This window comes from Meriones unguiculatus, chromosome X (assembly GCF_030254825.1).
Source record: "Meriones unguiculatus strain TT.TT164.6M chromosome X, Bangor_MerUng_6.1, whole genome shotgun sequence".
NCBI classification, from domain to species: domain Eukaryota; kingdom Metazoa; phylum Chordata; class Mammalia; order Rodentia; family Muridae; genus Meriones; species Meriones unguiculatus.
In genome coordinates this window covers 20,347,283-20,373,230 of record NC_083369.1, presented here as the reverse complement: position 1 = coordinate 20,373,230, position 25,948 = coordinate 20,347,283, and the positions used below count along the sequence as shown (strand labels likewise).

Genomic DNA, 25,948 nt, shown 5'->3' with positions numbered 1-25,948 from the left:
TACTAAGGGCATGACTATATTCCAGTGAGAGGGATTAAAGGTGTGTATGATGAGTGTATCTGTACTCCAGACAGAACACACAGACTTGGTCCTGCAACCTATGCAAGTTCCCTATTACTTACTCCCATCCTCAGACTCCTCGCTTTATAAAAAAACTCCTAAGTATTTCATATGACATTCTAGCATTACACTCTTTGTCTTACATTTTTTCTTTTTCTCTTTTAAAATATTCCAGTTGGCTTCACCCCAAACTTGCAATGATTCTCCTGACTCTACCTTTCTGTGTGCTGGGTATGTGAGGGGGACATGTTGGTAGTCTGCAAGCAAGGAAACAAACTGTGAAGAGGTAAGAATGAAAACTTGGCTCAGACTGACTTCATCAACTTGGATCAAATTTTGGAGAGTCTGATGCAGGTTTATTACCAGTTTGTTTGCTTGTTTGAATTTTATGTATTTATTCATTTTACATCCTGATGGAATCCACTTCCCTCCTGTCCTCCTGGTATCATCCTCCCTCCTCTCTTTCCCCTATCCCACCTCCACTACTCCTCAGAAAAGGGGAGGGCCCCTGTACCAACCTACCCCAGCAGATCAAGTCTCATCAGGACTGAGCACATCCTCTTCCACTGAGGCCAAGCAAGGGAGCCCTGATAGGGGAAAGTGATCGAAAAGCAGGCAAGAGAGTTCAGGTCAGAGACAGCCCCTGCTCCTTTTACTAGGAGGTCCACATGAAGACCAAGCTGCTATTGACCACATATGTGTGTGGGGGGCATAGATCCAGTCTATGCATGGTACTTTGTTGGTTCTTTAGTTTCTGTAATCCCCACCCCTGGGCCCAGGTTATTTGACCCCTTTGGTCTTCTTGTCCCCTCTGTGTCCTTCTGTCCTCCCCCACCAGTATATTTAAACACAGTATAATTTGGAAAAAAAATTCTGGCGTAGTAAAAGAGAGCATAAATTACATTGAAACTCAACTCAGGGAACATGTCATTTCTTCCAAGAAGATAGGTTCTAGGGATATGCTACCTACAGTAGCTTAAAGGCCTAAGGGTCTCATCTGGTCTTAGTCATAGAGATCGTGTAGAGGTCATTTGAACTATTAGCCACCTTTGGTCTAGTTGTGGGAGTTTAAGGCAGCTCCTAGCTTTAAGAGTCCTTTAGATTACTACTCACCTCTGGTCCTGGTTGTAGGAGCTTGATATCACCTAGAATAACAGATAATGTAGATCACTAGGCCGTTAATCACCTCCAATTCCCAGCTTTCTGAATGGAATAACAGGTTTTACATCCATTCTTTTGAGAGGAAAATTCTGTGTGCTTAACATTCCTGGTCTTCCTGGACATCTGTGGGTTCAAGGACCTTCACACTTGCAACAGGTTTCATGTACTATCACATCCAGTATCATAATGTTGATTATCACCTTGTCAAGAGCAGGAATCACATAAGAGTCAAATAATCTGGGCATGTCTGTGTGAGAGTTTACATAAGGTTCATTGAGATGTATTGATCCATCATAAACATTAAGAACACAGTTCCATAAACTGGGATCCTGGAGTGAAGAAAATGAGCTGATCGGCAGCATTCACCCCTCTCTGCTTCCTGACTACAGATGCAATGTGACCAAGTGACTTAAAATCATGCTGACAGGCCCTCCCTTTCCCTGATGAAGTTTCTCCTTGAACTGAGAGCTAAAACAACCCTTCTTTCCTTAGCTTGTATGTCTGGTATTTAGTTTCAGCAGTGTAAAGAAGTAACTAATTGAGCCATAATACATGAAATACTTTTTCAAGTATGTAAAGGTAGTGGACGTGGCAAAATGGCTCCTAGTGAACCAAATATCCCACCTTTAGTAATTATTTAATACACAGTAAAGATAAATGACTCGTATCATAAAGTATGACCATATGCATACTGCTGGAACTTGATGTGGAGAAGGCCTAAGAATATACTATAGGTTTAATAAATATTTCTCAAATAAAACATTTCTTTTTCTCTGCATAGGCCTCTTACATTCAAGAAATAATGGACAAGTTACTTTTCCTGTCCTTGGTGTGGGAAATGACACATGTGGACACAAAATGGTCATAATTTGTAAGGCCTAGTGTGGTGGTAATATAGCTACTGGCAAACGATTGTCTGAGACAAGGGGGTAGCTAGTTGCCTAGGTTGAGAAAAAAAGTTTTGTTGTCAAATAAATAATCCATGCCCACTTATTTACTTGTTCTCTATGGCTGTTTCTGCACAGCAACAACAACAACAAAAACTGATCATTTGCTAAGAGGAATCTGGTGCAAGGATATCAGATTGCTCCCTTCCTCCCTGCATTCTGCTTCCTCCTCACAATCACTTGGGCCCAACTGACATCCAAGGCAGAAATGTTGTTGAAGACATGCAGACTTATTATCCTCCTCATCATGCTTTTGTCAAAAATGTCTTTGCATGTAGTTCACTATCAAGTCTCAAGTCTTCAAGGCTCCTGGCTCTTCTAAGGCCTACAAACCTGTATTATCAAGAAGAGAAGAGATATCCCCAGATTCCTCAGCATCCTGTGCCACCAGTCCACATCTTTGAAGAGAACTGGCCACAAAAACCACATGCCAGAAGTTGAGCTTCAGGAATAAGACTTGAAACTGCACCAACCTAAGACCACCTTGATTATCCCAAATCTACCTCTACCACAGTAAGAATAAGAGGCACGGCATCTGCAGTCCTCATGATGCTAAAATGTTTTAGAAAGTAAGAGCACTTGTATATGATCTCTCTAGGAACCTTCATGTTCTAAGCATTACTAATTCCATGTTATTTAGTCTGAAATATTTATTTTGTATATGACTGAGTCCCAAAGTTAATAGCCAGTAAATGCTACCTAACAAGCTAGACACAAGAAAAGTGCTTCTTCAAACAAGGCAGACTAAAAAAAATACATATGTGTTCCTAGATTAGGCCAGCTCTCTGCTGCTGTGGGATGGAGAGTAGTTCTTACCTCAGTGAAGAAGACTATGAACACGTCTATAGCTTTACTCCTCAAGCTGTTACATATTGATGGATTAGAAAAAAGTTCCATCATAGTTTTAGAATCTAGATTCTAAATCCACTTGGTTCAAAAGACTGAGGAGCACCAATACTCAAGGATCTGCCAAGGTGCTATACCAGCACTTAACATGATGAATATTCTGGTTCTTGAACTTAAGTTGACTAGGGGAGAAGGGCAGTGTCTTAGCTTTGTTTCCGTTGCTATGTCAAATGCCTCAGCAAAGCAACTTAAGATATACAGTTTATTTATCTCACAATTCTAAGTTACTGTCAATCATTTTGGATAAGTCAAGGTAACAGAACTTGAAGCAGCTGGTCACTTTATATCCAGTCAAAAGCAGAGAGCAAAGAATTAATGCATGCACTCTGGTGCTCAGCTCACTTTCTCCACCTGTAAATAATCCAGGATATCCTGACTAGAGAATGGTGGCACCCACAGTGGGCCATTCCATCCACCTCAATTAACCTAATCAATATTAACTCCTAAAGACATATCCACATGACAGCCTCATCTAGACAACCCCTCATTGAGACTGTTTTACCGTACTGATTTTATCAAGTTGACAATTAAAACTAGCTATCACTGGTAGCCTGAAAACTTCTTGGAAGAGCTTTTGAGGATGTACACTAGGCCTGGTCTTTTTTAGAAAGAATCTCATGGCTTTCAGATTTCACCACAAAATCTTAGAATAGAACACCTGTTAACTTCCTCTTAGAGCCAAGGAGATCCTTGTAACAAATGGTAATGGTCATATTCTTCTTTCTGGGAATTCTTGAGGTTTTATCTTTTGCTAGTATGGTACCAGGAACTAAAGACATATATTGTGGACCTTCAGATCAGCCACGCAGTTTCAAGAAATGACAGCCCTAATACTCTGATAACAATACTGTTTTTTACAAAAATCTCTGTGCTAGTTGTGGGTTATGAATTTATGAGTTATTGGTCAGGGAGGCCAGAGTCCTCCAAACAATGCAGGCTTTTTCTATTGTTCTTGGTTGCCCACCAGAACTAGACAATAAGACCCCATTGCTGAAGACAATACATACTTTGATTACATCTCCTAGAACACTGAAGCAGTAACTGAGCTGGAAGCTTCTTTTCTGATGGCTAGTTTTCATAGTCTTTGAAGGTGCCATGTAAGCTTCTGGAGGAGAAAAATGTATCAATAGTCTTACCCAGATCAAAGTGCATCTGGCAAACATGATGTACCCACTAGTGCAATTGTAGCATGATTGCTTTGTATACTCTATTCTTGGATTTGAGGCCAATCCATGCCTGGTACTATAAACCTATTCAGAAACCCATGGCAGAGTACCATGACCTGTACAGCTTTGTTAACAACCTAACTGGTGTAATGAGGAATAGAAAAAAAAAATGACAGACCCATATATAGAAGAGCTTGGATCAAGAAGTCCATGGGATCTTATGGAGACTCACCAACTGCCTGAAAATTCAGTCCATTTATTATATACAGATTTACAAGGAAGCAGGTTAGCTATTCTTGATAGTGGTTCCCTTTAGGGGAACATTCTCAGGATATAGTCACCTGGGAGAATGAAGCTGTGGTTGATATTTTCTGCACAATTCGTCAACATTTGTACTCAGAACAAGGAAGCCCTAACCATTTCACTGAGCCTGACCGGTGGAAGGCCTTGCTATTCCCATGGGTCTCAGGTATTGGTGGTTTTGACATGGCTGTGCTCCAAGAATGCACATTTACCAGCACTCAGGGAGGCATAGGCAGGTGGGTCTCTGAGTGCAAGGCTAGCCTGATCTACAAAGCAAGTTCAGGAAAGCCAAGGCTACAAAGAAAAATACTGTCTCAGAGAGAGAGAGAGAGACAGAGAGACAGAGAGAGACAGAGACAGAGAAAGATACAGAGAGAGGATACACATTTACTCAGGACTTATCTACTCCCCACACAGGGGAAGACAGGCCCCAGGGCAAGCGAATACTGTTGTTCTTCTAAACTGACAAACCATCAAACACTCTTTTAAAAATTTGTGATTAAACCCATAGACAAATTTTAGCTTTAATTCAGAAAGCCTCTTTTTCCAGGAAGTGGTGATGAAAGCAGAGACTCATGGTTGCATAAGGTGCTCATAATAAGAGATGTCAGCCCTAACAAGACATTCATATCAACTCTTCTAGGGCTCAGGGAACATTGTACAAGAGGTCATGAAGTGTCATCTGCTGCAGAAGACACAGCTAGTACAATCACAATTTGGGGAGAAAAGGTTTTACTTAGCTTACACTTTCTGGTCATCATTGAGGGAAGCCAAGGCAAGATCTTGGAGGGAGAAACTGAAGCATAATTCTACTTATGAACTTGCTCTCCATGGCTTTCTCAGTTTGTTTGTTTGTTTGTTTTTTTGAGACAGGGTTTCCCTGTGTAGCCTTGGCTGTCATGTACTCGCTTTCTAGAAGAGGCTAGCCTCAATTTCACAGATATCTGCTTGTCTCTGCCTCCCTCAGTGCTGGGATTACAGGAGTGTGCCACTGTGCCCAGCTTCAGCTTGTGTACTTTTTTATTTTATTTTATTAATTTATTTATATTTTGGTTTTTCAAGACAGGGTTTCTCTGTGTAGCCTTGGCTGTCCAAGAACTCACTCTGTAGACTAGTCTTCAGCTTGTTCTCTTAGAGCACCCAAGATCACCTTTCCAGAGGTGGCATCCTCACACACACAAACAGTAAGCTTGGTTTTCTCATATCAATCATTAATAAAATGAAATGCATACCAGGCTTTTTTACAGGCAAGCTGATGGAAGCATTTTATCAATTGAGGTTTGTTTTACAGGTGACTCTAGCTTGGATCAAGTTGACAACAACTACCACCACCAAGCAATAAAACAATAACAACAACAAAACAAATAAACAAACAAACAAAAAACTAACCAATATATGTTTGGTGTTTTCCAACACCAGAAGAGTTTGTCAGATCAACTGTTAATGGATTTTTGGATAGTTGTGAGCTGGCATGAGAGTGGTGGGAACCAAAGTCAGTTTTTCTGGAAGAGCAGTAAGTACTCTTAACCATGAAGGCACCTCTCCAGCTTCTTATTTTATTGATTACATATTCTGGCTTTTATTAAAATGTCAGAAGAGAAGAAGTTGTAGGGCTCATGGCACTAAGTCAAGTGAAAGGTGGCTGCCTTCTCTATCTTTCTTTCCCAAAGATATCTGGGTTGTGAGAAAGAGTCAAGACAGTGTTTTCTTATAGGATGGTAAGTACTTTCTCTGAGTTAGTAAATAATGCTCCAGATGCTTCCAGTTTTCTAGCAAAAACTTTCATAGAACATTGGTCAATGCAACAACAACAACAAAATATTAAGAGGAGAACAAAGCCTTAGAAAAACCAAAGCGTTTGGAAAAGAGGAAAAAGGTGTGTGTGTGTGTTTAATTATACTACTTAGATAGTCACTATTTCTGCTAAAACTGGAACAAATACACAGCTTCAAAATATTTAAAAATAATTGTGCTGATTTGTATCAGCCTTCATGATCATTACAACCTCCCTGATCCATCTGTGGAACTTTTCTTCCTTTGAATTTTTATATGTAATCCAAAAGCTGAGGGCAAAATGCTTTTAGGACTGTGCTCAAAAAAGCAGCCACCAAAGTTTATGGCTGGTAAAAACTGTTGGCTATTAAGTATTTTAAAAATTACACTTTGTGTCCACTTCCCTTTTGTTTTTTGTTTTTGTTTTTGAAAGAGAAAGAACATAAAGTTAGGTTGGTAGGGAGGCTGGGAAGATCTAGGATAAGTTGGGAGAGGGTAAAGAATACAATCAAAATATATTGTATAAAAATTTTAAATAAAATATTTTACATAAAAATTAACTTTATTTCTATTTACTTGAGGAGAAACAGGTTTAGAGTAGCTTATTCAAGGTCATATAGTCAACATAAAGGGGACACAATCAACATGAATTGTGTCCCCTTTAAAAATTATATTTAGGTGCTGGAGAGATGGCTCAGAGGTTAAGAACACTCACTGTTCTTCCTAAAGGTCTTGAGTTCAATTCCCAGCACCCACATGGTGGCTCATGACCATCTATCGTGAGATCTGGTGTACAGGCAGAATGTTGTATAAATAATAAATAAACTTTAAAATTTATATTTAAATTCTAAACCCTAATGCTCCAAAATGTGCCTCTACTTGGAGACACTGTGATTAACTTAAAATGTTGCCGTTACTGGGGCCTTAATCAAGTTGAATGGGTTAGTGGCCTTTTTAAGAGAAGATTGGAAAAGAAACAGGCAGAGAGACTAACACAAAGAAAGACCACATTGAAGCCACAAGCTCAAGAGAAAAGCTTCCGAAGAAACCAACCCTCCTTTTAGTGCCCTGACCTAACCCTTCAGAACTGTGAAAAAGAAACATCTTTTGAGTATATATTACTTTATCTGTATATGGTATTTTGTTATAGTTACAGGGATGGAATAAATCAGCAACACTGATATCCAGAGGTAGAACTCATATCTGCCTCTTTTTTGTTCATTCTGACTTTCTTTACTTATAGCAAATATTCTGCCTCTGCCTTAAGTTCTAGGGATATAAGGAGCCATGTCCAGAGAGGTTAAATAACTTGTCCAGGAATACAATGTTAGTAAAGAAGCAGAGACCTGAGTGAAATACTTGATCAATTTGAATGGTGGGACCCCACCTGGTCCATTTGTTTTCTTTGTACCCAGCAAGAAATCTCGCACATAAGAGGGGCTCTGCATCTGCTTCTTGAATGGAATAGAAGAGGCACAGAAGTGATAAAAATCGTGAAAACAAATTTGTTTCTGGGTGTTGCTTGGCATTGCACCTTAGTGCCTAGTTTTAAATATGAACACCTTCTAAATTAAAATGAAAAATTTTGGTTTTTTTTCTTATTTAATTTTTATTTATTTTTAAAAGACTTTTTTAAAATTTATAGCTAAAATGGTAGAAGTTGGCAATACATTTTACTCCTAAATATACTGGACATTTTAAAATAAAACATATCAACAAAAAATAGAAATACATAATTAAGTACATAATTGAATTCTTGTCAAAACAACAAAACAATGAGTTATTTTAAAATCTTTGTTGAAAAAGGAATTTGCAATTGCTACATTTCCTGTTTGTTTTTCCTTAATGCTGTTATTTTAACATGACGATAACATTACTTCAAGATAAATTCAAAGCATTTATTTTACAATTTCATACCTCTATAAATTTCAGAGTTAAAAGATCAAAAGTCACAAAGCAGAAACCCTTCAGACACTGTGTAGCAGGCAGAGTATGTCTTAGTTGGCTGGAATGATCTCAGGGAGTCCCTCTCTGCTGACCACAGTGTCTGCCAGGTTGCCACACTGTTAGCTGCTTTTAACATCATAAGCCCATTATTTACTCATAGACAGAATACATGGACCAAACCCCCAAATATTATAAATGTGATGCTTAACCCTAGTTATATTTCTAAGGTGGAATAAGACAGGTCAAAGAAAAAAGTTTCATTTTCATAATTTATTTTGTTTTGCTGTTGCTAGAAATTGAACCATGAGCCTCATGGATGATAAGCAAGTGCTCTACTAGAGCTATGTCCTCCTCCCATTACTGTTATGCAAGAATAGCAGACACACTTGTCAGGGGTACAACTCTTTTACAAAGAACACTGCTATAAGTGACTTAAAATACCAGTTACAGAAAACAATCCACATGCTTCTGCACTGATTTTACCATACTGCTCTCAGCCTTAAACTTTACCTATACATACAATATAATAATCAAACATGTAAGTGGAAAAAAAGTGATACAATAGGCAACAGAATAATTTGTAACCAGTCCTTTCTTGAAACCTAGAAAGTGAACACAGCAGAGATCTTATTAGGAGGGCAGGAAAGACTTAAGAGAATGTGGCCATGGCCCCTTCTGTATTAATACAGCCTCACTTTGCACAGATGAGCAGTGAGAGGCTCTGGGTGTTTCTCAGTGGGACAGGCTCTAGGGAAAGCAAAGCAGCTGAACAATGTTGGGGAAAATGTAAAAGTTCTCAGTGTAAAGAAAACCAAGATACAACACTAACTCCAGCCTCAAGCAGAAAAAAAGCAATGTAGGAGTTACAGACTTCCTAAAGCTACACACACATAAAAAGGAAAGCTCCAATTTCTAAGAGAAAGATTCAGAACATATACAATGAATGGACCCAATTTGCCACCGATTTTGTTTCATTTTTTGAACTACAGTGGTTCTTGTGTAAGTATTCAAAATTTTCTTCTTAGCAGCAGAGGTATGCTGGATAACAAGAGTCACGCCACTGATCCTAGTGATACCAAAGTCACTGTGACCGTGCACATTTTATAGGCATTAATAAACTTGCTGTCAGTACACTATGTTCCTATGATGACAGAGACCGAGTCTCCATACTTTTAGAAAATTACATTGAAATACTTACTTTTGGAACATAAAGCTTGGGGCCAAAACTTAAAATTTATTCCAAATCAGAATCAGTTTTTGCTAAAACTAGCGAAAATTGTAACAGCTTGGTCTATGAATGATGTTCTCCACAATAGACTTTAAGCTCTCAGAATGCCGTGAAGAGAGCACTGGTTGAAGTTAATCTAATGTATTTCTGAAAAGCCTGTTAGTACGTTTATTCATAAAACTGATTTAAAGTAGCTATGTTTTCCAGTAGCCTTCACAAGAATCTAGCACTTGGCAGGAATATACAGACTGGCGCACTCTATAAAACATAATGTAACATTTTGCAAACTAGCTGTAATTTTCAGTAGCTGAGTTCACCAATCATGTCACAGAATTCTAATGTTCTCCGAAGCCATATGCATGCCTCATGTGTACCATTACTGAAGGATTCCTTGGATGCTCTTCACCAACTACAGTAGGAGGAGCATCTGCCGGTAGTATCTCAACTGGTGTTTGTAAAGTGTGAGGCAGAGCTCTTACCTCAAGCTGACTGCCCCATGCGGCTGTGTTCACAACATCGTTACAGTACTTTCGAAACTCTTCTGGAGTATACCTATCTCCTGAATTGGGGTTAAAGACCATAAATTCCACTTCTGGAAGAACAGCTAATCATATACATTGACCAAGCCATCTGTCTTATGATCTAATAAAAGAGGGGGAAGACCTTTGAAGAGCTGCAGCCCAGTTATGGCTGTGAACACAGTGGGATGCTAGACTTTGGGCTCCGGGTCACAACTGTTTCGAAATCATTCTGTCCTAGAGATACTTCATTTAAAGACAGAGAGATGTTGACATGTTTTATCTTTTTAGATGTCCTGCAAATGTCATCATTCTTCACACAGCATTGGTTTGAGCACATAGATGCTCAGTATGTCTGCTTACAACAACCATCAGGGTTTTTCAGAACTGGTTGCTCAGAAGGTGAATAAGGCAAATAGGTTCAAATAAAGGGTGGGCCAGCAGCTCTATGACACAGGAGGAGGAGCCAGGCCCTATGAGGTGCTACTGCAGACTTTCTATCATCACGACAGCTGCACATGTGAGAACTGATGACAGTGGGAAGGAACAGTGCTATGACTTTGAGACTGACATCAAAGTCCACATTTTTGAGCAAAAGCAGCTCCACCAAAAGAGCTGGAAGAGCAGAGAGAGCAACACCGAACACCGTTTAATTCCAGCAAATCCACCCGTGTGAACCACAAGGGATAAAGATGCAGCAGAGTTTGTGGAAATGGCCAACTAATGACTGGCCTAACTTGAGACCTACCACATGGGAGAATGCCAACCCCTGTCACTATTAATGATTCTCTGCTGTGCTTGTAGACATGAGCCAAGCAAACTGTCCTCTGAGAGGCTCCACCCAGCAGCGGATCGAAACAGATCCTGAGACCCACAGCCAAACTTTTGATGAAGACCTGGGAATCCTGTGGGAGAGTAGGGGGAAAGATAGAGGAACCCAAAGGGAACAAGAACTCCACAAGAAGACCAACAGAGACCAACCTAAGCCCATGAACCACCAACCTAAGTGCATGCATGGACTGGACTCCTCAGCTTCCGACATTTATGGAGCTGAAGGACAGCCTGGTTTCCATGTGGTTCATTAATAACCAGAGCAGGGGTTGTCACTGACATGGATGCAGTTGCTTGCTAGTGGATCACTTTTCCCTAGCTGGGCACTCTTGTCTGTCATCAGAAGAAGAGTATACACTTAGTCCTGATGTGACATGAAGTGGCAGGGAGGGGATAGGGACAGAGGGTGGGAATGAGGGCTCCCTTCTTTGGGAAGAAGGGGCAGGGGGAATGGAGGAAGAGGGTAGGAGGATAAGACTGGGAGGAGAGGAGGGAGGGGGCTGAGACTGGTATGTAAAGTGAATAAATAAATTAAAGAGAAAAAAAACCTAAAACAATGGCAGAAGTCTGCTGGATGGCTTTGCATATACTCAGCAGTCTTCCTTAAGGCAGCCACAGGGAGAGCACAGTCCTGTTCTCTCAGGACTGTGAGAGTGCTCCATACATACAGCGACCATCAGATGGAATACGTTTCATTTCCAATTCTCTGGCTGCCAATATTTGACCAAGTTTTTCACTCTCTACATGTCTGGCTCCAGATAAGTTTCTCAGTTTCAGCCTCAGCTATACTTTCTTCCCACTCCTTTTCCAATGCAGCTTTCTTTTCCCATTTCTTTTGTGCTTTTGATATCTGAGGTGGTTGATTCTCAAGTTTGAAATTCCCAAATTTGAAATGTTAACAGCAACAGAATCTATTTTCCTTCAAAGTCAGCTTCAGTTGCTCCAGTTCTTCACTGTGTTTCTGCTCCATTTCTCTCTCCAACTTAGCAATATCTTCTGTGAGCTGCTTCCTCCTCCTTTTGTCATTTTTAGGAAATGTTCTTCATTCCCTGAATTTTGGCTTGCATCTCCTTCTTCTCTTTGAGATGCCTTCTCACCAGCTGTTCTTCATCATCAAGCTCTTCAGTTAGGACCTCCTCCATGACAACCCTAATTTTTATTTTTTTGAGACAGGGTTTCATGCATTCCAGACCACAAACTCTATACAGCAGAGGATAACATTTAATTTTTGATCCTTTTGGATGTTGGGTTTGTAGGAGTGTACCAACACATCTGGTTTTATGTCACGCTCAGGATTAAACCCAGTGCATCTTGCATGCGAGGAAAGTACACTGTGTACCAAGCTACATCCATAGGTCCAAAATTTCTCATTTCCTAAGAAACTACTTTTAGAGTCACTGTTTGTACAGGGGAGGTCCCTTGTAAGCAGACATGTAGGCAAGGAGTCACATATTTTTAAAAAATGGCAAACCCTGGGTCCTTTCTGGCCCTTTTAACCTGCAACAAAGTCTTGGCAGTCTTCTTCTCATGCTGGTAGGGGCCTCCTGCCCACAAACTTGTCTGAGAAGTTTAAGACCAGGACACATTTGCCTAAAGTTATGGGCTCATCAGATTCCCTGTCTTTGTTCAAACTGATCAACCCTAAAATTAAGAGAAATCCCAGATTTCAGACCAGCAAATACCCTTACAAGCTCCAGCATGTGGGCTAGGGACCACCACCTGCCTTTAATACCAGCACTCCAGAGGCAGAGGCAGGTGGATCTCTGTGGGTTCCAGGCCAGTCTGGTCTACATAGAAAACAGCCAAGGACAACCAAGACTACACAGAGAAACCCTGTCTTGATAAACCAAAAAAAAAAAAAAAAAAAAAAAAAAGAAAGAAAGAAAAGAAAAGAAAAAAAGAAAAGAAAGGGCCGAGCATGAGAAGAGACTGGACTTACTTTGGCTTCCTGGATGCCCTCTCTTCTTTGTCTCTGTGTCCCTTGCTGTGCATGTGTATGTACTTGCGTAAAAGTATCTCTATTTGTTCTGCCTGCTGTTGTATCTGAGATTACTTTCCTGCTGCTACTGGTTGTGCTTGAGAGTTTTTCCTGAGTATTAATTATTTTTCTTCTAACAGATTTAGTGTGTCTGGTTTTATGTTGAAGTCTTTGATCCACTTGGATTTTAGTTTTGTGCAGGGTGATAAGTATGGATCTATTTGAATTTTCTACATGTAGACATCCAGTTAGACAGCACCATTTGTTGAAGATGCTGCTCAGTGTCCTTAGTCATCAGGGAAATGCAAATCAAAACAACCCTGAGATTTCACCTTACACCCATCAAAATGGTTAAGATCAAAAACTCAAGTGACAGCACATGCTGGAGAGGATGTAGAAAAGGGGGACCCTCCTCCATTGCTGGTGGGAATGTAAACTGTACAACCACTTTGGAAATCTATCTGGCAGTTTCTCAGACAATTAGGAATATTGTTTCCTCAAGATCCAGCTATACCACTTCTAGGCATATATCCAAAATATGCTCAAGTACACAAGGATATTTGCTCAACCATGTTTGTAGCCTCTTTATTTATAATAGCCAGAATCTGGAAACAACCCAGAGGTCCCTCAATTGAGGAATGCATACAGAAATTGTGGTATATTTACACAATGGAATACTACTCAGCAATTAAAAACAAAGAAATCATGAAATTGCAGGCAAATGTTGGGATCTAGAAAAGATCATCCTGAGTTAGGTATCCAAGAAGCAGAAAGACATATATGGCATATACTCACTTATAAGTGGACAGTAGACATATAATATAGGATAAATACACAAAAATCTGTACACCTAATGAAGCTAAGCAAGAAGGTAAGCTAATGAATTAAGATAATAAACTAACCTAAGGAGGACCCTGGGTAAGATGATCAATCCTCACTCAGAAAAGCAAATGGGATGGACACTGGAAGAGGGAGAAAACAGGGAACAAGACAGGAGCCTACCACAGAAGGCCTGTGAAAGACTCTACCTAGCAGGGTATCAAAGCAGATGCTGAGGCTCATTGTCAAACTTTGGGCAGAGTGCAGGGAATCTTATGAAAGAAGTGTGACAATAAATCATACACATTTAAAATATAAATCACATAGCTCAGCAGTAAAGTGCTTGTCTAGCATGGTCATACTGCGATGTTCCATCCCTAGAACCGAAAAAAAAAAGGTAAATAAATAAAGCATAACATCTGGTAAGCTTTAAGCCAGACATGGTGGCACACACCTTTGATCCCAGGACTCAGGGAGGCAGAAGCAGGAGGATTACTGTGAGTTCAAGGGCAGCCTGGTCTACAAAGTGAGTCCAGGTCAGCCAAGTATACACAGAGAAACACTATCTAGGTAACAAGCAAAAACAAAAATTGGGACGCTTTCACCTGTGAAATCGTCACTGCAAACTGCAGCAACAACATAATAAACATTAGTCTCACCAAAAGTGGAAACAATTGTTTTTTAAAAGTACAGGAGGAAACAATAGTTTTATGGGAATCACTTTTGGAGAAACTGGTTAAGAGACAAGTGTGGATGGCACTAGAAGCTCATTTTTCTCTTTTCCAGTAGTTTAGTAGAGGGATAGTTGCTGTGGACTGAGTAATCTGTGGAAAGACAAGCTCTTTAGCTGATGTCAGTATTCCCAGCAGACAAGGCTTTTCCTATACTTCTTTGTATGCAGACCTTGGTCTTGAGCAGGCATGATCCCAAGCATTGTTCTTGATTTGGGAGACCACTGATAAATTTGTTACATAGAGAAATTATATAGTTCCCAGCCTCATTTCCTGGGGTGGAGTTAAAGCTCTTTTTTTTTTCCTTAGGACGCCCACAGTGGTACATTGGCCTGCTTCTTTTTTCTGGAACATTAACATTTATATAGTTCATATAGAACATGTGAGACCAGCCTATGTTACAAAACAAGGAGAGGCCAGGAGACCGCCTGCACTAGTACTTTTCTGTTTGCTTGTAAGTCCACTTCTTCCACCAGTGAATTCTATGCTATACTTATATTTTGTGCTATGATCAAAGTGGGCTCCCCAAGTAACAGCAGCATAGCCTGCTGTTAAAACAAAGCTGAAGATACTGCGTAATGGATAATGGTGATTATACCTCTTGGAAAAGTCAGAATTTGGAAACGTATAGTTTTGCTTTGGAAGTGTCTTAAAGCAGGGATTTGGTTTGGTTAGATCCAGATTATGATAAAAAACCGACCAGGATTGATGAAAACAACAAGGCAAAGATTTTGAAGCCAGGAATTTAAAATATTTTAAGATTGTTTTAGCTATTCTGGGTTTTTTGTTTTACCATATGTTTAGAATTGCTCTTTCAAGGTCTGTAAAAAATGTGTTGGTATTTTAAAGGGGATTGCACTAAATCTGTAGATTCCTTTTGGTAAAATGGCTTTTTTTTTTTTTACTATGTTAATCCTACCAATTCATGAGCATGGGAGTACTTTTCATTCGATATCTTCTTCAACTTCTTTCTTCAGAGACTTGAAGTTCTTGTCATGCAGATCTTTGACTTGGTTGGTTAGAGTTACACTAAGATACTTTATATTATTCGTGGCTATTGTGAAGGGTATAGTTTCCATAATTTCTTTCTCAGTCCATTTGTCTTTTGTATATAGGAAGGCTATTGATTTTTTAAAATCTTGTACCCAGCCACTTTGCTGAAGGTGTATATTAACTGTAGGAGTTCTCTGGTGAAATTTTTTGGGTCACTTATGTATACTATGATCTTATACATGAATAGTGATACTTAATGTCTTCCTTCCCAATTTGTATCCCCTTGATCTCCTTGTCTTATTGTTCTAGCTAGAACTTCTAGTACTATATTAAAGAGTTATAGAGAGTGGGCAGCCTTGTCCCTAATTTTAGTGGGATTGCTTTAAGTTTCTCTCCATTTAATTTGTATATAGTCTTTATTATGTTTAGGTATGGGCTTTGTATTCCTGATCTCTCCAAGAACATTTGATCAGCTATGTTCATAGCAATTTTATTCATAATAGCTAGAATCTGGAAACAACCCAGATGTTCCTCGACTGAAGAATGGATAAAGAAACTGTAGTACATTTACACAATGGAATACTACTCAGCCATTAAAAACAGGAAATCATGAAATTTGCAGGCAAAAGGTGGAAACTAGAAAAGATCATCCTGAGTATGATAATATGGACCCAGAAAGATACACATGGTATATACTCACTTATAAGCAGATTTTAGTCATAGACATACTACAGTGCACAAACCCAAAGAAGATAAGTAATAAGGAGGACGAAAGAGAGGATTCTTAAATCTCACTCAAAAGGGGAAACAGAATAGACAGAAGTAGTGGTTGAAGAGAGGGAACCAGGTAAAAGAAGGAGCGCAGAGAGAAATAAAGGGGGAGACCAGACCTGGGTAGAGCCGGGATGGGAGAGCAGAAGGCCTGTAGAGAAATGAGAAACTTAGGTGGGGGCATTTTTGTGACAAGCTGTATGCCTAACTCAGAATAGGCCTCTAGGAGGAAAAGGGGGTAACTCTAGCTGAGACTCCTAGTAGCAGGGGCCATGGAGACTGAAGAGGACACCCTCTAACTAGACACAATTAAAGCAGAAAGAGGAGAACACTAATCCACCCACAATAACTTTTATCCAAAACTTACCCTGCCTAAAAGAACTGCAGGGACAAAGATCGAACAGCTATAGTGGAGATGGAAGGAATATCCAGCCAATGCCTGGCACAACCCAAGACCCACCCCTTGGAAGACAGCTAACCCCTATCACTATGAATAATACTCTGATATGCTTGCAGACAGGAACCTATCAGAGTTGTCCTCTGAAGAGACTTCATCCAGCAATGGTTTGAAACAGATGCTGAGACTCACAGTCAAACATTGGGCGAAGTGTAGGGAGTCTTGTGGAAAAGTGGGGGGAAGAATAAAGAACTTAGAGGTGAAAAGAACCCCACAAGAATACCAACAGAGCCAACTAACCAGGGCCCAGAAGGGCCTGCGGAGTATGAAGCACCAAGCAAAGATCATGCATGAACTGGATCTAGGTCCTCTACATATATGTAGCCGCTGGGCAGGTCAGGCTTCATGTGAGTCCACCAGTAAGGGGAGCAGGGGCTGTCTCTGACATGGACTCTGTTGCCTGCTTATTTATCACTCCCCACACACAGGACTGCCCTACCAGGCCACAAGGGAAGAGGATGAACTCAGTGCTCATGCAACTTGATGAGCTGAGGTAAGTGGGTAGGAGGGCTCCCCTTTTCTGAAGAATAGGGGAGGAAAGGTGGAACTGGGAGGAGAGGGAGGAGGGAGCTATAACTAAAATGTAAAGTGAATAAATTAAAAATAAATAAATAAAAATTTAAAAATATTTAAGAAATTTTGAAATCTATGTTGTTGCTTTAACTGAAGATTGATGAGATAGTCCTGTAACAGACAGTGTTACTATTATTTGCTCAGGGGAGTTAGCAAAAAGTGGATTCATCTGATGCCTGTCTTTGGGACCCTATACTCTTCCTGGGCTATCTCTTCTAGCCTCAATAAGAGAGGAGGAGCCTAGCCTTACTGCAACTTGATATGCCAGGAATGGATGGTATCCATGGGAGGCTGATGGTCAGAGAGGCCAAAGGGTATAAAGGCCTAGGGACAGAAGGGCCAAGGGACATATAGCCTGAGAGACAGAGAGTTAGAGGGGCATAGAAGCCGAACAACAGAGAGGCAGAGGGGCATACTGGCCAAGGGAGAAAAGCCAAGGGGCATATAGACATGGAGGCTGAGAGGCTGAGGAGCATAGAGGCCAAGAGATAGAGAGGCTGAAAATAGAAGAGGCTGAGGAGCATAAAGGCTGAGGGACATAGCAGCCAAGGAGTGTAGAGACAAGTAGACATTGAGGCTGAAAGGACAAGGGGCATAAAGGACAAGGGATAGAGAGGCCAAGGATAAAAGAGGCTGAGGGGCAAAAAGACACTGGATGATAGATGCTTTTAAGCACTGCGTTATGAATTACCTGCTATCTTTTTTTTAGCTGGCCTCCTAAAAATGTTGAAAACAGGTAATACTCCTATATACACTTACTGATGTCTTTAAACAATTTTTTATATCCTTTTTTTAAAATTTTTTATTAATTACACTTTATTCATTTTGTATCCCCCCATAAGCCCCTCCCTCCTCCCCTGCCAATCACACCCTCCCTTCCTTTTCTGCATGTATGCCACTCCCCAAGTCCACTGATAGGGGAGGTTCTGCTCTCCTTTCTGATCTTAGTCTATCAGTTCTCATCAAAAGTGGCTGCATTGTCCTCTGCTGTGGCCTGAACAGAACACCAACAGCACAGGCTCTAAGAGCAACAATACATGGGACCTCATGAAACTGAAAAGCTTTTTGTAAAGCAAATGACACCATCATGAAAACAAAACGAATGCCTACAGATTGGGAAAGAACCTTCACTTTATCTGACAGAGGGCTAATATCCAGTATATAAAAAGAACTAAAGAACCTGAAAAGCAACAAACCAAAAAATCCAATTAAAAAACGGGGAACAGAGCTAAACAGAGAATTCTCGATAGAGGAATATCGAATGGCAAAGAAACACTTAAAAATGCTCAATCTCATTAGCCATCAGGGAAATGCAAATCAAAATGACCCTGAGATTTCACCTTACAACCATCAGAATGGTCAAGATCAAAAACTCAAGTGACAACACATGCTGGAGAGGTTGTGGAGAAAGGGGAACCCTCCACTGCTGGTGGGAATGTAAACTTGTACAACCACTCTGGAAATCAATCTGGCACTTTCTCAGACAACTAGGAATAGCGCTTCCTCAAGATCCAGCCATACTACTCCTAGGCATATATCCAAAATATGCTCAAGTATACAATAAGGACATTTGCTCAACCATGTTTGTAGCAGCTTTATTTGTAGTAGTCAGAAGCTGGAAACAACCCAGATGCCCTTCAGTGGAGGGATGGATGCACAAATTGTGGTATATCTACACAATGGAATATTACTCAGCAATGAAAAATAAGGAAATCATGAAATTTGCAGGTGAATGGTGGGAACTGGAAAGGATCATCCTGAGTGAGCTGTCCCAGAATCAGAAAGACACACACAGTATATACTCACTGATATAGACATATAATGTAGGATAAACATACTAAAATGTGTACATCTAAAGAAACCAATCAAGAGGAAGGATCCTGACTAAAATGCTCAATCCCGACCTCAAAAGGCAAAGAGGATGGATATCAGAAGAAGAAGAAAACAGGAAACAAGTTAGGAACCTGCCACAGAGGGCCGCTGAAAGGCTCTGCCCTGCAGACTATCAAAGCAGATGCTGAGACTTATGGCCAACTGTTGGGCAGAGTGCATGGAATCTTATGAAAGAAGTGGGAAACAGTAAGATCTGGAGAGGACAGGAACTCCACAAGGAGAGCAACAGAACCAGAAAATTTGAACACAGGGGTCTTTCCAGAGTCTCATACTCCAACCAAGTACCATGCATGGAGATAACCTAGAACCCTTGCACAGATGTAGCCCATGGCAGTTCAGTGTCCAAGTGGGTTACATAGTAATGGGAAGAGGGACTGCCTCTGACATAATCTGATTGGCCTGCTCTTTGATAACCTCCCTCTGAGTGGGGAGCAGCCTTACCAGGCCACAGAAGATGACAATGCAGCCACTCCTGATGAGATCTGATAGACTAGGATCAGAAGGAAGGAGAAGAGGACCTCCCCTATCAGTGGACTTGGGGAGGGGCATGTGTGAAGAAGGGGGAAGGACGGTGGGATCAGGAGGGGAGGAGGAAAGGGCTTATGGGGGATACCAAGTGAATAAAGTGTAATTAATAAAAAAAGATGGGAAAAAAAAGAATGGAATATCTGCAGAGGGAATACAAAGTGAATAATATGTAATAAATAAATAAATTAAATTAAAAATTAAAAAAAGAATCCAAAAAATAATCTCAAAAATTTAAAATAAAAAATAAAAAAAGAGAGTGGGATACACTTCAAAAGTACCTGTATAAATTGTCTCCTCTCTAACTGTGTAAATTGCTCTTCCGGTCATGAGAGCCTTCTTTTGCTTCAGCACCCTTCCTTTGCTATGGTCCCTGTGCAACTTAAATATACATGGTATGGTGATTTGGGGCAACAGGTTTTCCTTGAACTGCATCAAGCATGTATTAGAAAGTAGCGACCTTTAGGTCAGATTTGACCCAGCATTTTTTGTAGTAGTAAATGTTACAGAGTCTGTAGCTTTTCCCATGGTGGCCTTTACAAAACAATTGCGAACTGCCCCTTTAAAACAAACAAATAAACAAACAAACAAACAAAAAAAACCAGATTGCTTATAATAGCTTTGTAGAAAATGTATATAAAAAACTAGAAGCTAAGTTAAATGTCTTAAAAGTTGTGGTAGTTCACCTTCAGTACACGCAATACAACATCCCTTTATTATAATTCTGGCTTTAGATATGCCTGTGTTACTTTTTTAAGCTATAATGAATCTGAATGGAAATGGGACAAAAATCATTTTCATAGAATATGGATGGCATCATATTCTATGAGAATGTTAGTTTAGATTTTTTTCATCTTCAAGCAATGAGTTACTGACTTGGGCTGACTTCTTCTTGTATTCATTCCCCTTTGGGGTTGGCCAAAGATTTATTATACAAGCTACAAGGATTTAATCCCTTAAACATCCTTCAACATTCATTCAGTATTATACCCAGATTCCTTGTGTTAGTGGTTTCTTTGACAACATTAGGAGACATTGTTGGTTTAAGGGATATCAGGGTCTCTTAGACATATTGAGGCACTAATAACTCATCAGGTCTTAAAAATTTTAAAAGGGAAATGTTGGGATCCAGGGCCATTCATGGCTTTCTCAGAGGTTCTGATGTAAAGACAAAGGGGCAGACTTGGCAGGGTCCTTTCTGGGCCTGGGGCTGGGGCCTCAAGGGAGTCAAAGTTGCAGTTTCTGGGGATCTGACTCTTCCCACTGGTCTGTGGTTATCAATCCTAAGGCAGCAGTATCTTTGGTGTTCTGTGTTCTCTTTGTTGTCATTGTCTCATTTAGATTTCTGCTGACCTTGACTATCTCCCATCCCTGCCTCCCTGGAAACAGAATGTAAGAAGCTTTGTGGCTCAATAAACTTGCATGGTACAAGACAGCTTGTCCAAGACTTCCTGGTCCTACTTTCCTGTTTATCTCTGATCCTTCCCCTCAGAAACCTGTCACTGAAGAACAACCTGCTGGTCCAGGGCATTAGAAGCAGAAAGGCAGAAGCAGATGGGAGAAAGGCAAAGGCCAAGAGACAGAGAGGGGAAGCAGAAAAGTGGCAAAGATAGAAGATCAGAGGGGCAGAACCAGACACAGAGGGGCAGAGAGTGCAGAGGAAGAGGTACAGGAGACAGAGGCAGATGCAGACAATGAGTCAAAAAGTCAGAGGGAGAGGGGAGGACGTGGGTGGGAGCCATAGAGAGGTAGAGGCAGAGAGACAAAGAGGCATATGCAGATGGACATAGAGGCATAGTGGAAGAAGCAGAATAGTAGATGAAGACACAGAAATACATAGGCAGACAGGGAGAGGAGCAAAGGAGCCCAGACATGACAGAAATGAAGAGGCTGAATGATGGGCAGAAGTTCAGAGGTGTGAAGTGGAAGAGGTAAAGCCAAAGGGCCAGAGAAACAGGAAAGGCAAGAAAGCACTGGCACAGGGGCAGAGGTAAAGGGAGAGGTGGAAGGGCAAGGGCAGGGGCAGAGAGGCAGGGTGTATTTATGGAGGCAGAGGAAGAGAGAGGCATAAGGGCAGAGGGAGAAAAGCACTAGTGGAGGTAGAGATTAAGGGAGGCAGAGTGAAAACAAAAAAAACCCCAGAATTGGCAAAAAGATCCTGTACAACAACAGATCGTCGGGAGGTATCTCCATTCCCGATATAAAACTGTTTTATGGAGCAATAGTAATAAAAACTGCAAGGTTATTGGCATAGAAACAAAATGGTGGATCAATGAAATTGAATAGAAGTACCAAAAATAAACCCACACACCTATGGAAAATTGACTTTTTACAAAGAAGCCAAAACCATACAATGGAAAAAAGATAGCATCTTCAACAAATGGTGCTGGTCTAACTGGATGTCTACATGTAGAAAAATGCAAATAGATCCATACTTATCACCCTGCACAAAACTAAAGTCCAAGTGGATCAAAGACCTCAACATAAAACTAGATACACTAAATCGGTTAGATAAAAAGTAGGGAAGATTCTAGAACTCATTGGCACAGGAGCCAAATTACTGAACAGAACACCAACAGCACAGACTCTAAGACCTACAATCAACAAACGGGAGCTCATGAATTGAAAAGCTTCTGTAAAGCTCGTCAGAAGAAAACGACAGCCTATAGACTGGGAAAGGATCTTCACCAAATATATCTGACAGAGGGCTAATATACAGAATATATAAACAAAATAAAAAGGAAAAAATCAAATAATCCAATTTAAAAATGGGGCACAGAGATAAACAGAGAATTCTCTGTAGAGGAATACAGAATGGCAGAGAAACACTTAAAGAAATGCTCAACATCTTTAGTCATGAGGGAGATGCAAATCCATAAAAAAAAAATTGAGATTTCACCTTACACCCATCAGAATGGCTAAGACAAAATACTCAAGTGACACCACCTGCTGGAGAGGTTGTGGAGAAAAGGGAACCCTCTTCTATTGTTGGTGTTAATGTAAACTTGTACAACCAGTTTGGACATCAATGTGGCACTTTCTTAGACAATTAGGAATAGTGCTACCTCAGGATCCAGCTATACCACTCCTAGGCATATATCCAAAATGTACTCAAGTACACAAGGACATTTGTTCAACCATGTTCATAGCAGCTTTATTAGTAACAGCCAGAACCTGAAAACAATCCAGAGGTCCCTCAACGGAGGAACGGATACAGAAATTGTGGTACATTTACAGAATGGAATACTACTCAGCAATTAAAACAAGGAAATCACGAAATTTGCAGGCAAATGGTGGGATCTAGAAAAGATCATCCTGAGTGAGGTATCCAAGAAGCAGAAAGGCACACAGAGTATATACTCACTTATAAGTGAATACGAGACATATGATATAGGATAAACATACAATCTGAACTTCTAAAGAAGATAAGCAAGAAGTCCTCACTGAGAAAGACAAATGGGATGAGCATTAGAAGCAGGAGAAAACAGGAAACAGAACAGGATCCTACCACAGAGGGCCTCTGAAAGACTCTACCCAGCAGTGTATCAAAACAGATGCTGAGACTCATAACCAAACTTTGGGCAGAGTTCAGGAAATCTTATGAAAAAGGGGGGAGATAGTAAGACCTTGACAGGACAGGAGCTCCACAAGGAGAGGAACTGAACCAAAATATCTGGGCCCAGGGGTCTTTTCTGAGACTGATAACTCCAACTAAGGAAAATTATAGATATATCCTAGAACCCATGCTCCAATGTACCCTATGGAATCTCAGTATCCAAGTGGGAACCCTACTAAAGGGAACAGGGTCCTTCTCTGGCATGAATTCAGTGGCTGACTCTTTCATCAGCTTGCCCTGAAGGGAGCTGCCTTTCCAGGCCACAGTGGAGGAAAATGCATCGAGTGTTGAATGAGTTTTGATAAGCTAGGGTCAGATGGAAGGGGAGGAAGACCTCCCCTATCACTGGACTTGGAGAGAGACAAAGGAGGATATGAGGGAGGGAGGGTGGGGTTGGGAGGAAATGAGGAAGGGGGCTACAGCTGGGATACAAAGTGAATAAAACATAATTAATATAAAAATTTAATTAAAAAAGGAGGCAGATTGGCAGAGGCAGGATCAACAGTGGACACCAGACTGCGCTTGGTACACATACACATGCAAACAAATACTCATACACATAAAATAAATCTTTAAAAAATTAAAGTGGAGGCTTAGGTTCATTATACTTATCAAGAAGCAAGCCCGAGGAACACTATAGCAATGCCTTTGTTCAGGAACCATCCAGTAATTAAATATTAAACATAACTAACTGGTGGGGATAGAGTGTGGTAAATACTGGGCACTCTTGCTTTTATAGTTCTCTTGGTCTTAAACAGTTGTGTAAACAGGAAGAGCACATCTCCTTATCTGAGAGTTTAAAACTGAGCCTAGCCATAGTTACACATAACTGAAGAAAACACACTTTCCTCTGTTCCTCAAAGAGTTTTTAATTATGCGTATTTAATTTTGTATAGGTACATTCACAGGAATACAGGTGCCAGAAGAAGCCATTGGTCTTGCATGGACCTGGAGTTAACAGGTGACCAAGAGCCACCTGCATGCCCGTCTGCTGTCAGAACAGTATACCATCTTAATGGTGAAGCTTCCTCTCAGGCTCATTTACCTGCTTTCTTAAAAGTGGCATAGGAGGCAATGGGACTGAGATTCAGCTTTCTCATTTGTAAATTAATGAAGACAGAACCAACTTCAGTAAAATGACAAATTCAGCACAGGACAATTAGAGAAATTGTTTTATTCAGGCTACTGCCACAGGGAGAATGCTTAAAAACAACAACAAAACAGATGATGTTGTAGAGGGAGATAAACTTAAAAGTCATCCATGAGTGTTAGGAGGCCCTAACCCTAGTGTTAAGACTTGGAGGCCCTAAGTATGTTTTAGCCAGGCTGTAAACTCAGAAGGGCTTCATTATGTTGCTTTCCTCCTTGCAGCTCCAAATTCTAAGGATTTTTTTGTTTTTGTTTTTGATATTTTTCATAACAAAGTTAGGGAAAGAGTATTATCTGAGAGAATTTGAACAGGGAATGTGTTCCTTCCCAATTAGTTTGGAACCTTACAAAAAGGTGTACTGCAGAGTTTCTTGACTCTGGTTGCTGTACTAGAATCCAGAAATCAGACAAAGTTCAGTGTTATCAAGCACTTTATGTGAAGCCTGGCTTTATGTAGTAAAGTAAAAAAGTAAAAAATCATAAAGCAAGCAATTCTTTTTAGTCTTGGATGTACAAAATGTGTCTGGGGATCCAGAGAAGGATGTAATAGACTCACCAGCCGATATATAGTCAAGGGTGCTGTGACAAAGTCCAAGGCCCTAGCTTTTGTTCCTCATGATTCCTATAAGACTCATGGGTCAACTGGTTTTGACAAATGATCCTGAATATCAAAGATGAATAGTGGTTTGACAGGAAAGAAAGGAGAATGTTCCAGGTAGGCCTAATGCTTTCTTGGCACTAAAAGACATAGAGGCTAGAAGAACCATGGGAAAGTACAATTTAGGAGAAGTTGGAAGGAGAAAGGCACATACAGAGAAAGAATTGCTGCAAAGTACAGAAGAACCAATCACAGCAACGATATGATAGGGACCCCCTGTTCTCTCTGAAGTGCTAAACTGGAAAATAACTTCTGTGAGAAGGACTTGGAGGCCCTAAGTATGTTTTAGCCAGGCTGTAAACTCAGAAGGGCTTCATTATGTTGCTTTCCTCCTTGCAGCTCCAAATTCTAAGGATTTTGTTTTTGTTTTTGATATTTTTCATGTTTTTTTTTCCCACAACATTGTCCAGCCTCTGAACTTGCTGCAGTCCTACCTCAGTTTCCCAAGTGCTGGGATTATAGAAGTAAGACATCGAGCAATCATAGGAATTATGCAGAAACAGTAAGCATAGCTCTGAATATCAGTGAAAACAGCAGCATAGAATACTCAGTGTTAAAGACCCTACAGATGCAAGCAATGGTAAATAACTGGAGTCTAGACTAATATCCTCACCATACAGAAAAGGAAAACATCAATACAAAACCTTAGTCAGGAAAGGGCCAGAGAATTGTCCCAGGTCACACTGTTAGCAATGGAAAGTTAGACTGGAACCAAGATCTCTATACTATCAAGATAATTCTGATTCCACTCATTCAGGCTTCAAATCACCATGTAACAAGCATATACCAACATTTCTTATTAATTTTTAACTAAACATACAAAATAATGGGTTTCATTATGACATTTTCATGCATGTGTAGTGTTTCACTTTGCTCATATTCACTGCCTGTCCCAATTAACGTCTTTTTCCTGTCCTGAATTTACTTACACTCTTCACAGGCTGG

General features: G+C 40.4%; 1 pseudogene; it reads right to left on the bottom strand.

Moving 5' to 3' along the window:
- Window positions 1–9,778: 9,778 nt before the first annotated feature.
- LOC110542826 (deubiquitinase OTUD6B-like) lies at window positions 9,779–11,982 on the bottom strand (annotated as a pseudogene).
- Between the last annotated feature and the right edge of the window lie 13,966 nt (window positions 11,983–25,948).